This window comes from Sphaeramia orbicularis, chromosome 9 (genome assembly GCF_902148855.1).
Source record: "Sphaeramia orbicularis chromosome 9, fSphaOr1.1, whole genome shotgun sequence".
NCBI lineage: Eukaryota > Metazoa > Chordata > Actinopteri > Kurtiformes > Apogonidae > Sphaeramia > Sphaeramia orbicularis.
The window spans coordinates 56,353,739-56,368,875 of NC_043965.1; the positions used below are offsets into that span (position 1 = coordinate 56,353,739).

At 44.1% G+C, this 15,137-nt stretch overlaps 1 protein-coding gene across 2 annotated transcripts in view; it reads right to left on the reverse strand.

The window, feature by feature from the left end:
* Positions 1-14,105: 14,105 nt before the first annotated feature.
* adra2b (adrenoceptor alpha 2B) overlaps positions 14,106-15,137 on the reverse strand; it is a 3,792-nt gene continuing 2,760 nt past the window's right edge. For both annotated transcript variants that reach the window (XM_030142650.1, XM_030142649.1), the window contains one exon: positions 14,106-15,137. This exon is cut by the window's right edge. The gene's annotated coding sequence lies outside the window, so the exon portion shown is untranslated.

Consider the following 15,137-nt stretch of genomic DNA (forward strand, 5'->3'; position numbering starts at 1 on the left):
CTGAGGTCGTGTGGCACTGAAACTGAACACCTGAACTGTACTGAAACTGAGCCGAACACCTGAACTGTACTGAAACTGAACACCTGAACTGTACTGAAACTGAACACCTGAACTGTACTGAAACTGAGCCGAACACCTGAACTGTACTGAAACTGAACACCTGGACTGTACTGAAACTGAGCCGAACACCTGAACTGTACTGAAACTGAACACCTGAACTGTACTGAAACTGAGCCGAACACCTGAACTGTACTGAAACTGAACACCTGAACTGTACTGAAACTGAGCCGAACACCTGAACTGTACTGAAACTGAACACCTGAACTGTACTGAAACTGAGCCGAACACCTGAACTGTACTGAAACTGAACACCTGAACTGTACTGAAACTGAACCCAACACCTGAACTGTACTGAAACTGAACACCTGAACTGTACTGAAACTGAACCCAACACCTGAACTGTACTGAAACTGAACCCAACACCTGAACTGTACTGAAACTGAGCCGAACAGCTGAACTGTACTGAAACTGAGCCGAACACCTGAACTGTACTGAAACTGAACCCAACACCTGAACTGTACTGAAACTGAACCCAACACCTGAACTGTACTGAAACTGAGCCGAACAGCTGAACTGTACTGAAACTGAGCCGAACACCTGAACTGTACTGAAACTGAACCCAACACCTGAACTGTACTGAAACTGAACCCAACACAAGAACTGTACTGAAACTGAGCCGAACAGCTGAACTGTACTGAAACTGAGCCGAACACCTGAACTGTACTGAAACTGAACCCAACACCTGAACTGTACTCAAACTGAACCCAACACCTGAACTGTACTGAAACTGAACCGAACAGCTGAACTGTACTGAAACTGAGCCGAACACCTGAACTGTACTGAAACTGAACCCAACACCTGAACTGTACTGAAACTGAACCGAACAGCTGAACTGTACTGAAACTGAACCCAACACCTGAACTGTACTGAAACTGAACCGAACACCTGAACTGTACTGAAACTGAACCCAAAACCTGAACTGTACTGAAACTGAACCCAACACCTGAACTGTACTGAAACTGAACACCTGAACTGTACTGAAACTGAACCCAACACCTGAACTGTACTGAAACTGAACCCAACACCTGAACTGTACTGAAACTGAGCCGAACACCTGAACTGTACTGAAACTGAGCCGAACACCTGAACTGTACTGAAACTGAACACCTAAACTGTACTGAAACTGAGCCGAACACCTGAACTGTACTGAAACTGAAAACCTGAACTGTACTGAAACTGAGCTGAACACCTGAACTGTACTGAAACTGAACACCTGAACTGTACTGAAACTGAGCCGAACACCTGAACTGTACTGAAACTGAAAACCTGAACTGTACTGAAACTGAGCCGAACACCTGAACTGTACTGAAACTGAACACCTGAACTGTACTGAAACTGAACACCTGAACTGTACTGAAACTGAGCCGAACACCTGAACTGTACTGAAACTGAACACCTGAACTGTACTGAAACTGAACCCAACACCTGAACTGTACTGAAAATGAACCCAACACCTGAACTGTACTGAAACTGAGCCGAACACCTGAACTGTACTGAAACTGAACACCTGAACTGTACTGAAACTGAGCCGAACACCTGAACTGTACTGAAACTGAACACCTGAACTGTACTGAAACTGAACACCTGAACTGTACTGAAACTGAACCCAACACCTGAACTGTACTGAAACTGAACCCAACACCTGAACTGTACTGAAACTGAGCCGAACAGCTGAACTGTACTGAAACTGAGCCGAACACCTGAACTGTACTGAAACTGAACCCAACACCTGAACTGTACTGAAACTGAGCCGAACAGCTGAACTGTACTGAAACTGAGCCGAACACCTGAACTGTACTGAAACTGAACCCAACACCTGAACTGTACTGAAACTGAGCCGAACAGCTGAACTGTACTGAAACTGAGCCGAACACCTGAACTGTACTGAAACTGAACCCAACACCTGAACTGTACTGAAACTGAGCCGAACAGCTGAACTGTACTGAAACTGAACCCAACACCTGAACTGTACTGAAACTGAACCCAACAGCTGAACTGTACTGAAACTGAACCCAACATCTGAACTGTACTGAAACTGAACCAAACAGCTGAACTGTACTGAAACTGAGCCGAACACCTGAACTGTACTGAAACTGAACCCAACAGCTGAACTGTACTCAAACTGAACCCAACACCTGAACTGTACTGAAACTGAACCCAACACCTGAACTGTACTGAAACTGAACACCTGAACTGTACTGAAACTGAACCGAACAGCTGAACTGTACTGAAACTGAACCCAACACCTGAACTGTACTGAAACTGAACCGAACACCTGAACTGTACTGAAACTGAACCCAAAACCTGAACTGTACTGAAACTGAACCCAACACCTGAACTGTACTGAAACTGAACACCTGAACTGTACTGAAACTGAACCCAACACCTGAACTGTACTGAAACTGAACCGAACACCTGAACTGTACTGAAACTGAACCCAAAACCTGAACTGTACTGAAACTGAACCCAACACCTGAACTGTACTGAAACTGAACACCTGAACTGTACTGAAACTGAACCCAACACCTGAACTGTACTGAAACTGAGCCGAACACCTGAACTGTACTGAAACTGAGCCGAACAGCAAAACTGTACTGAAACTGAGCCGAACACCTGAACTGTACTGAAACTGAGCCGAACACCTGAACTGTACTGAAAGTGAACCCAACAGCTGAACTGTACTGAACCTGAACCCAACAGCTGAACTGTACTGAAACTGAGCCGAACACCTGAACTGTACTGAAAGTGAACCCAACAGCTGAACTGTACTGAAACTGAGCCGAACACCTGAACTGTACTGAAAGTGAACCCAACAGCTGAACTGTACTGAAACTGAGCCGAACACCTGAACTGTACTGAAACTGAACACCTGAACTGTACTGAAACTGAACCGAACAGCTGAACTGTACTGAAACTGAACCCAACACCTGAACTGTACTGAAACTGAGCCGAACACCTGAACTGTACTGAAACTGAGCCGAACACCTGAACTGTACTGAAACTGAACCCAACACAAGAACTGTACTGAAACTGAGCCGAACAGCTGAACTGTACTGAAACTGAACACCTGAACTGTACTGAAACTGAGCCGAACACCTGAACTGTACTGAAACTGAACACCTGAACTGTACTGAAACTGAACCCAACACCTGAACTGTACTGAAACTGAGCCGAACAGCTGAACTGTACTGAAACTGAGCCGAACACCTGAACTGTACTGAAACTGAACCCAACACCTGAACTGTACTGAAACTGAACCCAACACAAGAACTGTACTGAAACTGAGCCGAACAGCTGAACTGTACTGAAACTGAGCCGAACACCTGAACTGTACTGAAACTGAACCCAACACCTGAACTGTACTCAAACTGAACCCAACACCTGAACTGTACTGAAACTGAACCGAACAGCTGAACTGTACTGAAACTGAGCCGAACACCTGAACTGTACTGAAACTGAACCCAACACCTGAACTGTACTCAAACTGAACCCAACACCTGAACTGTACTGAAACTGAACCGAACAGCTGAACTGTACTGAAACTGAACCCAACACCTGAACTGTACTGAAACTGAACCGAACACCTGAACTGTACTGAAACTGAACCCAAAACCTGAACTGTACTGAAACTGAACCCAACACCTGAACTGTACTGAAACTGAACACCTGAACTGTACTGAAACTGAACCCAACACCTGAACTGTACTGAAACTGAACCCAACACCTGAACTGTACTGAAACTGAGCCGAACACCTGAACTGTACTGAAACTGAGCCGAACACCTGAACTGTACTGAAACTGAACACCTGAACTGTACTGAAACTGAGCCGAACACCTGAACTGTACTGAAACTGAACACCTGAACTGTACTGAAACTGAGCTGAACACCTGAACTGTACTGAAACTGAACACCTGAACTGTACTGAAACTGAGCCGAACACCTGAACTGTACTGAAACTGAAAACCTGAACTATACTGAAACTGAGCCGAACACCTGAACTGTACTGAAACTGAACACCTGAACTGTACTGAAACTGAGCCGAACACCTGAACTGTACTGAAACTGAACACCTGAACTGTACTGAAACTGAGCCGAACACCTGAACTGTACTGAAACTGAACACCTGAACTGTACTGAAACTGAACCCAACACCTGAACTGTACTGAAAATGAACCCAACACCTGAACTGTACTGAAACTGAGCCGAACACCTGAACTGTACTGAAACTGAACACCTGAACTGTACTGAAACTGAGCCGAACACCTGAACTGTACTGAAACTGAGCCGAACACCTGAACTGTACTGAAACTGAACACCTGAACTGTACTGAAACTGAACCCAACACCTGAACTGTACTGAAACTGAACCCAACACCTGAACTGTACTGAAACTGAGCCGAACAGCTGAACTGTACTGAAACTGAGCCGAACAGCTGAACTGTACTGAAACTGAACCCAACACCTGAACTGTACTGAAACTGAGCCGAACAGCTGAACTGTACTGAAACTGAGCCGAACACCTGAACTGTACTGAAACTGAACCCAACACCTGAACTGTACTGAAACTGAGCCGAACAGCTGAACTGTACTGAAACTGAGCCGAACACCTGAACTGTACTGAAACTGAACCCAACACCTGAACTGTACTGAAACTGAGCCGAACAGCTGAACTGTACTGAAACTGAACCCAACACCTGAACTGTACTGAAACTGAACCCAACAGCTGAACTGTACTGAAACTGAACCCAACACCTGAACTGTACTGAAACTGAACCCAACATCTGAACTGTACTGAAACTGAACCCAACACCTGAACTGTACTGAAACTGAACCCAACAGCTGAACTGTACTGAAACTGAACCGAACAGCTGAACTGTACTGAAACTGAACCCAACACCTGAACTGTACTGAAACTGAACCCAACACCTGAACTGTACTGAAACTGAACACCTGAACTGTACTGAAACTGAACCGAACAGCTGAACTGTACTGAAACTGAACCCAACACCTGAACTGTACTGAAACTGAACCGAACACCTGAACTGTACTGAAACTGAACCCAAAACCTGAACTGTACTGAAACTGAACCCAACACCTGAACTGTACTGAAACTGAACCCAACACCTGAACTGTACTGAAACTGAACACCTGAACTGTACTGAAACTGAACCGAACAGCTGAACTGTACTGAAACTGAACCCAACACCTGAACTGTACTGAAACTGAACCGAACACCTGAACTGTACTGAAACTGAACCCAAAACCTGAACTGTACTGAAACTGAACCCAACACCTGAACTGTACTGAAACTGAACACCTGAACTGTACTGAAACTGAACCCAACACCTGAACTGTACTGAAACTGAGCCGAACACCTGAACTGTACTGAAACTGAGCCGAACAGCAAAACTGTACTGAAACTGAGCCGAACACCTGAACTGTACTGAAACTGAGCCGAACACCTGAACTGTACTGAAAGTGAACCCAACAGCTGAACTGTACTGAAACTGAACCCAACAGCTGAACTGTACTGAAACTGAGCCGAACACCTGAACTGTACTGAAAGTGAACCCAACAGCTGAACTGTACTGAAACTGAGCCGAACACCTGAACTGTACTGAAAGTGAACCCAACAGCTGAACTGTACTGAAACTGAGCCGAACACCTGAACTGTACTGAAACTGAACACCTGAACTGTACTGAAACTGAACCGAACAGCTGAACTGTACTGAAACTGAACCCAACACCTGAACTGTACTGAAACTGAGCCGAACACCTGAACTGTACTGAAACTGAGCCGAACACCTGAACTGTACTGAAACTGAACCCAACACCTGAACTGTACTCAAACTGAACCCAACACCTGAACTGTACTGAAACTGAGCCGAACACCTGAACTGTACTGAAACTGAACACCTGAACTGTACTGAAACTGAACCCAACACCTGAACTGTACTGAAACTGAACCCAACACCTGAACTGTACTGAAACTGAGCCGAACACCTGAACTGAACCGAACAGCTGAACCGAACACCTGAACTGTACTGAAACTGAGCCGAACAGCTGAACTGTACTGAAACTGAGCCGAACAGCTGAACTGTACTGAAACTGAGCCGAACAGCTGAACGGTACTGAAACTGAACCCAACACCTGAACTGTACTGAAACTAAACCGAAAATCTGAACTGTACTGAAACTGAGCCGAACAGCTGAACTGTACTGAAACTGAACCCAACACCTGAACTGTACTGAAACTGAACCCAACACCTGAACTGTACTGAAACTGAACCCAACACCTGAACTGTACTGAAACTGAACCCAACACCTGAACTGTACTCAAACTGAACCCAACACCTGAACTGTACTGAAACTGAACCGAACACCTGAACTGTACTGAAACTGAACCCAAAACCTGAACTGTACTGAAACTGAACCCAACACCTGAACTGTACTGAAACTGAACCCAACACCTGAACTGTACTCAAACTGAACCCAACACCTGAACTGTACTGAAACTGAACCGAACAGCTGAACTGTACTGAAACTGAACCCAACACCTGAACTGTACTGAAACTGAACCGAACACCTGAACTGTACTGAAACTGAACCCAAAACCTGAACTGTACTGAAACTGAACCCAACACCTGAACTGTACTGAAACTGAACACCTGAACTGTACTGAAACTGAACCCAACACCTGAACTGTACTGAAACTGAGCCGAACACCTGAACTGTACTGAAACTGAGCCGAACAGCAAAACTGTACTGAAACTGAGCCGAACACCTGAACTGTACTGAAACTGAGCCGAACACCTGAACTGTACTGAAAGTGAACCCAACAGCTGAACTGTACTGAAACTGAACCCAACAGCTGAACTGTACTGAAACTGAGCCGAACACCTGAACTGTACTGAAAGTGAACCCAACAGCTGAACTGTACTGAAACTGAGCCGAACACCTGAACTGTACTGAAAGTGAACCCAACAGCTGAACTGTACTGAAACTGAGCCGAACACCTGAACTGTACTGAAACTGAACACCTGAACTGTACTGAAACTGAACCGAACAGCTGAACTGTACTGAAACTGAACCCAACACCTGAACTGTACTGAAACTGAGCCGAACACCTGAACTGTACTGAAACTGAGCCGAACACCTGAACTGTACTGAAACTGAACCCAACACCTGAACTGTACTCAAACTGAACCCAACACCTGAACTGTACTGAAACTGAGCCGAACACCTGAACTGTACTGAAACTGAACACCTGAACTGTACTGAAACTGAACCCAACACCTGAACTGTACTGAAACTGAACCCAACACCTGAACTGTACTGAAACTGAGCCGAACACCTGAACTGAACCGAACAGCTGAACCGAACACCTGAACTGTACTGAAACTGAGCCGAACAGCTGAACTGTACTGAAACTGAGCCGAACAGCTGAACTGTACTGAAACTGAGCCGAACAGCTGAACGGTACTGAAACTGAACCCAACACCTGAACTGTACTGAAACTAAACCGAAAATCTGAACTGTACTGAAACTGAGCCGAACAGCTGAACTGTACTGAAACTGAACCCAACACCTGAACTGTACTGAAACTGAACCCAACACCTGAACTGTACTGAAACTGAACCCAACACCTGAACTGTACTGAAACTGAACCCAACACCTGAACTGTACTCAAACTGAACCCAACACCTGAACTGTACTGAAACTGAGCCGAACAGCTGAACTGTACTGAAACTGAACCCAACACCTGAACTGTACTGAAACTGAACCCAACACCTGAACTGTACTGAAACTGAACCGAAAAACTGAACTGTACTGAAACTGAGCCGAACAGCTGAACTGTACTGAAACTGAACCCAACACCTGAACTGTACTGAAACTGAACCCAACACCTGAACTGTACTGAAACTGAGCCGAACAGCTGAACTGTACTGAAACTGAGCCGAACAGCTGAACTGTACTGAAACTGAACCCAACACCTGAACCGTACTGAAACTGAACCCAACACCTGAACCGTACTGAAACTGAACCAAACACCTGAACTGTACTGAAACTGAACCCAACACCTGAACTGTACTGAAACTGAACCAAGTGCCTGAACTGTACTGAAACTGAACCGAACATCTGAACTGTACTGAAACTGAACCCAACACCTGAACTGTACTGAAACTGAACCCAACACCTGAACTGTACTGAAACTGAACCCAACACCTGAACTGTACTGAAACTGAGCCGAACAGCTGAACTGTACTGAAACTGAACCCAACACCTGAACTGTACTGAAACTGAGCCGAACACCTTAACTGTACTGAAACTGAGCCAAACAGCTGAACTGTACTGAAACTGAACCCAACACCTGAACTGTACTGAAACTGAGCCGAACACCTGAACTGTACTGAAACTGAACCCAACACCTGAACTGTACTGAAACTGAACCCAACAGCTGAACTGTACTGAAACTGAACCAAACACCTGAACTGTACTGAAACTGAACCCAACACCTGAACTGTACTGAAACTGAACCCAACACCTGAACTGTACTGAAACTGAACCCAACACCTGAACTGTACTGAAACTGAACCCAACAGCTGAACTGTACTGAAACTGAACCCAGCACCTGAACTATACTGAAACTGAACCCAACACCTGAACTGTACTGAAACTGAGCCAAACATTGAACTGTACTGAAACTGAACCCAACACCTGAACTGTACTGAAACTGAACCGAACACCTAAACTGTAGTGAAACTGAACCCAACAGCTGAACTGTACTGAAACTGAACCGAACAGCTGAACTGTACTGAAACTGAACCGAATAACTGAACTGTACTGAAACTGAACCGAATAACTGAACTGTACTGAAACTGAACCAAACAGCTGAACTGTACTGAAACTGAACCGAACAGCTGAACTGTAAACAGTCACTGTGACTGGAACAAATATAGATGAGTGTGGAGTGTATTCACATCAGTGAATGTGAAACACAGATCCTGTCCTCTGTCGAGTCCAGTCCTCTGTCCAGTCCTCTGTCCAATCCTCTGTCCAGTCCTTTCCAGTCCTGTCCTCTGTCCAATCTAGTTTTCGGTCCAGTCCTGTCCTCTGTCCAGTCCAGTTCTGTCCTGTCCTCTGTCTAGTCCAGTCCAGTTCTCTTTCCAGTCCAGTCAAGTCCTCTGTCCAGTCCAGTCCTATCCTCTGTCCAGTCCAGTCCAGTCCTCTTTCCAGTCCAGTCCTTTTCTCTGTCCAGTCCAGTCCAGTCCTGTTCTCTCTGCAGTCCAGTCCTCTTTCCAGTCCAGTCCTCTGTCCAGTCCTTTTCTCTGTCCAGTCCAGTACAGTCCTCTGTCCAGTCCAGTCCTCTGTCCAGTCCAGTCCAGTCCAGTCCTGTTCTCTGTCCAGTCCAGTCCTCTGTCCAGTCCAGTCCAGTCCTGTTCTCTGTCCAGTCCAGTCCTCTGTCCAGTCCAGTCCAGTCCTGTTCTCTGTCCAGTCCTCTGTCCAGTCCAGTCCTCCGTCCAGTCCAGTCCTCTGTCCAGTCCAATCCAGTCTTGTTCTCTGTCCAGTCCAGTCCAGTCCTCAGTCCAGTCCAGTCCTCAGTTCAGTCCAGTCCAGTCCAGTCCTTTTCTCTGTCCAGTCCAGTCCTCTTTCCAGTCCAGTCCTCTGTCCAGTCCAGTCCTGTTCTCTGTCCAGTCCAGTCCAGTCCTCTGTCCAGTCCAATCCAGTCATGTTCTCTGTCCAGTCCAGTCCTCAGTCCAGTCCAGTCCTTTTCTCTGTCCAGTCCAGTCCTGTTCTCTGTCCAGTCCAGTCCTCTGTCCAGTCCAGTCCTGTTCTCTGTCCAGTCCAGTCCAGTCCTGTTCTCTGTCCAGTCCAGTCCAGTCCTCTGTCCAGTCCAGTTCAGTCCAGTCCTGTTCTCTGTCCAGTCCAGTCCAGTCCTGTTCTCTGTCCAGTCCAGTCCAGTTCAGTCCTCTGTCCAGTCCATTCCATTCCAGTCCAGTCCAGTCCAGTCCAGTCCTGTTCTCTGTCCAGTCCAGTCCAGTTCAGTCCTCTGTCCAGTCCATTCCATTCCAGTCCAGTCCAGTCCAGTCCAGTCCAGTCCTGGTGTCCTCAGTCATGCTCTGTTACACACAAACCAAAGTGTACTGTACATATGAAAGCCAGCGGATGACTCATGCTTTTTAAAGTTATCTTTATTTCCAAACAGGATGGGGGGGGGGGGGGGGGGGGGGGGGGGGTCTGGGGTGTTGGGGGGGTCTAATAACAGGCAGTTTCAAGGAAAATAATTGTGATGAAGAGGCAGATTACTAAATATTTCACCTTTAAGCCATAGGTCATAGTTTTAAAAGAATCAAAGCAGCAGTATCACCACATGAAGCCATGGTTTGGGGGGGGGGGGGGGGGGGGGGGGGGGTCCTATTGCAACTCACATTTATGGGAAAAAAGCAGTGGATCTGTGACCCCAGGCCTTTTTTTTTTTTTTTTTTTGTAAATTGCTATAGCTGTTTGTGTGTGTGGACACAACATGTGTGTGGCTGCAGCTCTTTTTCATTTCATCCCATATTCCAGTTTGTGGGTGACTGTGTGGTGCGGACCGCAGCCTTAATGCGCTGGAGCTGAAGTCGGATATGGCTGTTAGTTAGCGGCATTTCCATGTTCAATTGCATTTTCAGGAAAACGACGACACAAGCAACAGTGAAGAGAGAGCTTTGGCTGCTGCAGCGCAGGGGCTTGGCTAAAGTATACAGATATGAACCGTTCTCTCCTCCACTCAGCAGATTTACCAGTGTTCAGCCAGATGACAACGACAAGTGTGGCGTTGTGGCTTCTGTATTATGCACATAACGTAACTGAAAAGTTCATAGTTTTCATAAATACACCCCCCTCCTCCAGCCAAAACTCATTCTCACAAGTCTAAACATACATAGGAATTCTGCTCTTAGTTGAGATATTGAAAATCTGTACAATGTTCTCGCTCTTTGATCCACTGTACCTAACACTCAGAAAGAAAACACCGTAACAGAACAATAAATAGACAGAAATCACAAAATAATTTCAAAATAAATAAAACAGTGTTGTCAATCTTTGCCTCCCATCCTGTGATCTAAAGTTTAAAGCAGGGGTGTCAAACGTGCGGCCCGGGGGCTAAATGCGGCCCACCAAAGGTTCCAATCCGCCCCTGGGATGTTTTTGCACAGTCAAAAGTTCCACAGTCTTGAATTGAATTAGGCAAGAAAAAAAAAAATAGCTTGAATTAAGGAAAAAAAATGTTGAATTAAGCAAAAAAAAAAAAAAAAATCTTCAATTAAGCAAAAAAATGTTGAATTAAGCAAAATATCTTGAAGTAACAACCTCAATTTTTTTTATTTGTTTTAGTGCAAAAAATAACATTAAATTATGAAAATATTTACATTTCTATGTATAAATGATAAGTGGAGGCATAATATTGTTATAATTGCACTTATTTTTCTTCAGAAATTTCAGTTTTTTTCAGGTTATTCACATCTTTTTTGTCTGGATAGTTTATAAAAGTAAGTCTCTTCATTATTTAATGTTTTTTTTTTTTTTTTTCTTTACACTAAAAGACAAAAATGTGGAGTGGTCATTATTTATATGTTCTTCGGTTCTTATTTGGCTGGTTGGGTCCACTGCAGATCAAATGGAGCTGAATGTGGAACCTGAAAGAACAGGAGTTTGAGAACCCTGCTTTAAAGCAAACACAAAGCCAAACATGGTGTGTGCCACTGAGTCAGCCTGGGCTCCTGGAAGGCTCTTTGGTCCCTTGAGGGTGATTGCTTTAAAAGCCATCACAGATAAACACCAGCTGTCAGATCAATAAGACTTTCTGGACTTAGTGATCTATGACTGGTGTTTCACATGCACAAGGAAATGTGGACTCTGTCATCCACAGGTGTCAAACATACGGCCAAAGGGTCCAGTCTGGCCCCTAGGATGGATTAGTGAAATACAAAAATTATACTGAAGATATGAACAGTCCAGGATGTCAAATCATTTTAGTTCAGATTCCACATACAGACCAATTAGATCTCAAGTGGGTCAGAACCAGTCAAATACGATCGCATTAAACCTATACATAATGAAAACAGCAAATTTTATCTTTGTTTTAGTGTAAAAAAGTAAAATTACATGGAAATGTTTAAATTAAAAAAAAATTATTTTACAAAAAATGTGAAAAACCTGAAATGTCATAAGAGAAGTAAACGCAGTTTTACCAATATTCTGCCTGTTATTATTAAACGTTTCATGTATTTGTAAGTTGTACTGCACATGTGTAAAGGATAAACTGATAATCTGAGGCAGAATACTGTTAAAAATGCACTTGTTTTTCTTAAGACATTTCCAGTTGTTCATGTTATTCAGATTTTTGTCGATGTAAACATGATCATAATTTAAATGGACTTTTTTTCACTGTTATTATTGTAGTGGAACGGCCCATTTCAGATCACACTGGGCTGAATGTGGAAGTGAACTAAACTGAGTTTGACAGCCCTGCTGTCATCAGTGTTATACATCTGTAGTACACAGCAGCCAAAAGAGGCACTGACACTGTACAGAAGAGGTCCACACACACACACACACACACACACACACACACACACACACCTTTACATGCAAACATATAGTCACACTCACACAAGTCAGCAGAATTAGACAATTAGCAGACTGAAGTGTTGCTGCTGACAGCCCTTGTCCCATTGAGTCAGAATAAGCCTATGTTCTGTTCACAGTTACTGTTTTTTTTTTCAGTGCGAGGAAAAATGACAGAACCGCAGGCTCTTGGTGAGAAAAAAAAAGTGTACCATTCATCCTCACTGCCTCCCAGCAACAAACCACTGTGCCCTGTAAGAGAGGTCCACTGAAGGCGAAGGTGCCACAGGGTTATTTGGCTGAAAGTGACTCAACCAAGTAAGTGGTTCAGAGAAAACCACCCACATTCAGGGGAACGTTCTACATCTGTAGCTGCATCTGTGCTTTACAGTCAGTGCTGACGTCACCCCCCAAACCAGGAGTCTCAAACTCATGTTCCTTCAGGTTCCACATTCAGCCCCATTTGATCTGCAGCGGACCGGACCAGTGAAATAACAGAAGAATCTATAAATAATGACAACTACAAACTTTTGTCTTTGTTTTAGTTGAAAAAAAAAAAACACCATTAAATGATGAAAATACTTACATTTATAAACTATGTGAATAACCTGAAAAAAATGAAATTTCTTAAGAAAAATAAAGTGCAATTTTAACAATCTTCTGCCTCCACTTATCATTTCATCATGTGCATTACGGATCGGATCTACAAAGACATTAAATAGTCAATAACAGGCAGAAGAGAGTTCAAACTGGACTGAATTATCTGCAGACATTTCAGGTGGTTCATATCTGTTCAGGTTATTCACATTTTATTGTTACAGGAGAGTTTGCAGATGTAAATATTTTCATAATTTAGTGTTATTTTTTGCACTAAAACAAAGAAAAAAAAATTGAAGTTGTTAATTCAAGATGTTTTTTTGCTTAATTCAAGGGTTTTTTTGCTAAATTTGAGATTTTTTTTTTTTTTCTTTTGGCTTAGTTCAGGATTTTTTTTTACTTAATTGAAGGGTTTTTTTGTTTGTTTGTTTGTTTGTTTTTGGCTTAACTCAAGATTTTTCCTTAAACAAAGCTAAATGTTTTTTGCTTAATTCAATTCAAGACTGTGGAATTTTTGACTTTGCAAAAACATCCCAGGGCCGGATTGGAACCTTTGATGCATCTGGCCCCGGGGCCGCATGTTTGAGACCCCTGTCCTAAACACTGACAGAAGGTAATTTGTACAAAAAAAGAAAACAGTTCATTCGTCAGCAGATGCACATGTAAATCCACCAGCAGAACCATTTTCAAGAGGCTTAAATAGATGCGATTGTTCCTTAAATATGCAGTCCAGTGCACTGAAGACAGATCCAGGAAAAACAGGCTCCCACTGGTTCGGGCTGTTGTACTTAGAACATGTCTTTTAACATCTGATATGTTTGTCCTTGTCTTTCATTTCATTAACCCCAGCACACAAAAACGGCTGTTTTGCATTTCATGAAAAGTCAAGAGGTGAGTGTCAGTAAAAACAACCTGAGAGTCTGACCCCTCCCCTCCTGGACACACACCGCATGCACACCCCCACCAGCCAAAGCAGAAGGTGTCCTGACAGTCTGAGAGCTAAGTCTGCACTTGGGCATGTTGAAAGGTTGCTCTGTCTTTGTGTTCTGGCATCAACAAATCTTTACTTGTTGGCGCTTTTCAGATAAAAATCAAGAAACACATGTTTGCCCCCCAGCTGGACGAATTAAGACTGCAGACGTAAGAAATCACCACTAACCTTGTGCGCTCCTTGTGCTTTGTGCTGATAAATAAAGGGCCTTAGGCTCAGAAGAAACTAAGGTCACTTTAACTGCCTTTTTTTTTTTTTTTTACCAGTTTTCTTTCTGCAGTAGACCTACATTCAAACACAAAAAATGTACACATGATATATTTTATGAAGAGGTCTGTGTTCATACGCAGGGCTGGTTTTTGAACCGATTTCAAGCCTTCTGCCAGTTTCCTCCTCCCATACCGAGTGTGTTCAGTTCTTCTGTGATGCTGCACCAGTCTGTTTTCAGCACAAACTGTGGTTCACAACATGTGACAGAACGCTTTAGAAATGTTCCTGAACACTGTGGTCAGTTTGGTCCGGTCCACTTGTGTTCCTGAACACTGTGGTCAGTTTGGTCCGGTCCACTTGTGTTCCTGAACACTGTGGTCAGTTTGGTCCGGTCCACTTGTGTGTCCACTCTGCCCTGCCTTCACCTCACACCCTGCAGACAGATGGATGAGTTCATCAGCTGAGAGCTGGACTCTCCCAGTCCACAGTCTGCCAGTTGGACTGGGGCTCTAACAGGATGGCTCTGTGCCGGAATTCTGTGCCGGAATTCCCAAAAATGGATTTTCAATATTGTAGATATTTTTCAAACAGCCCTTTGTGGTGAAAAACTG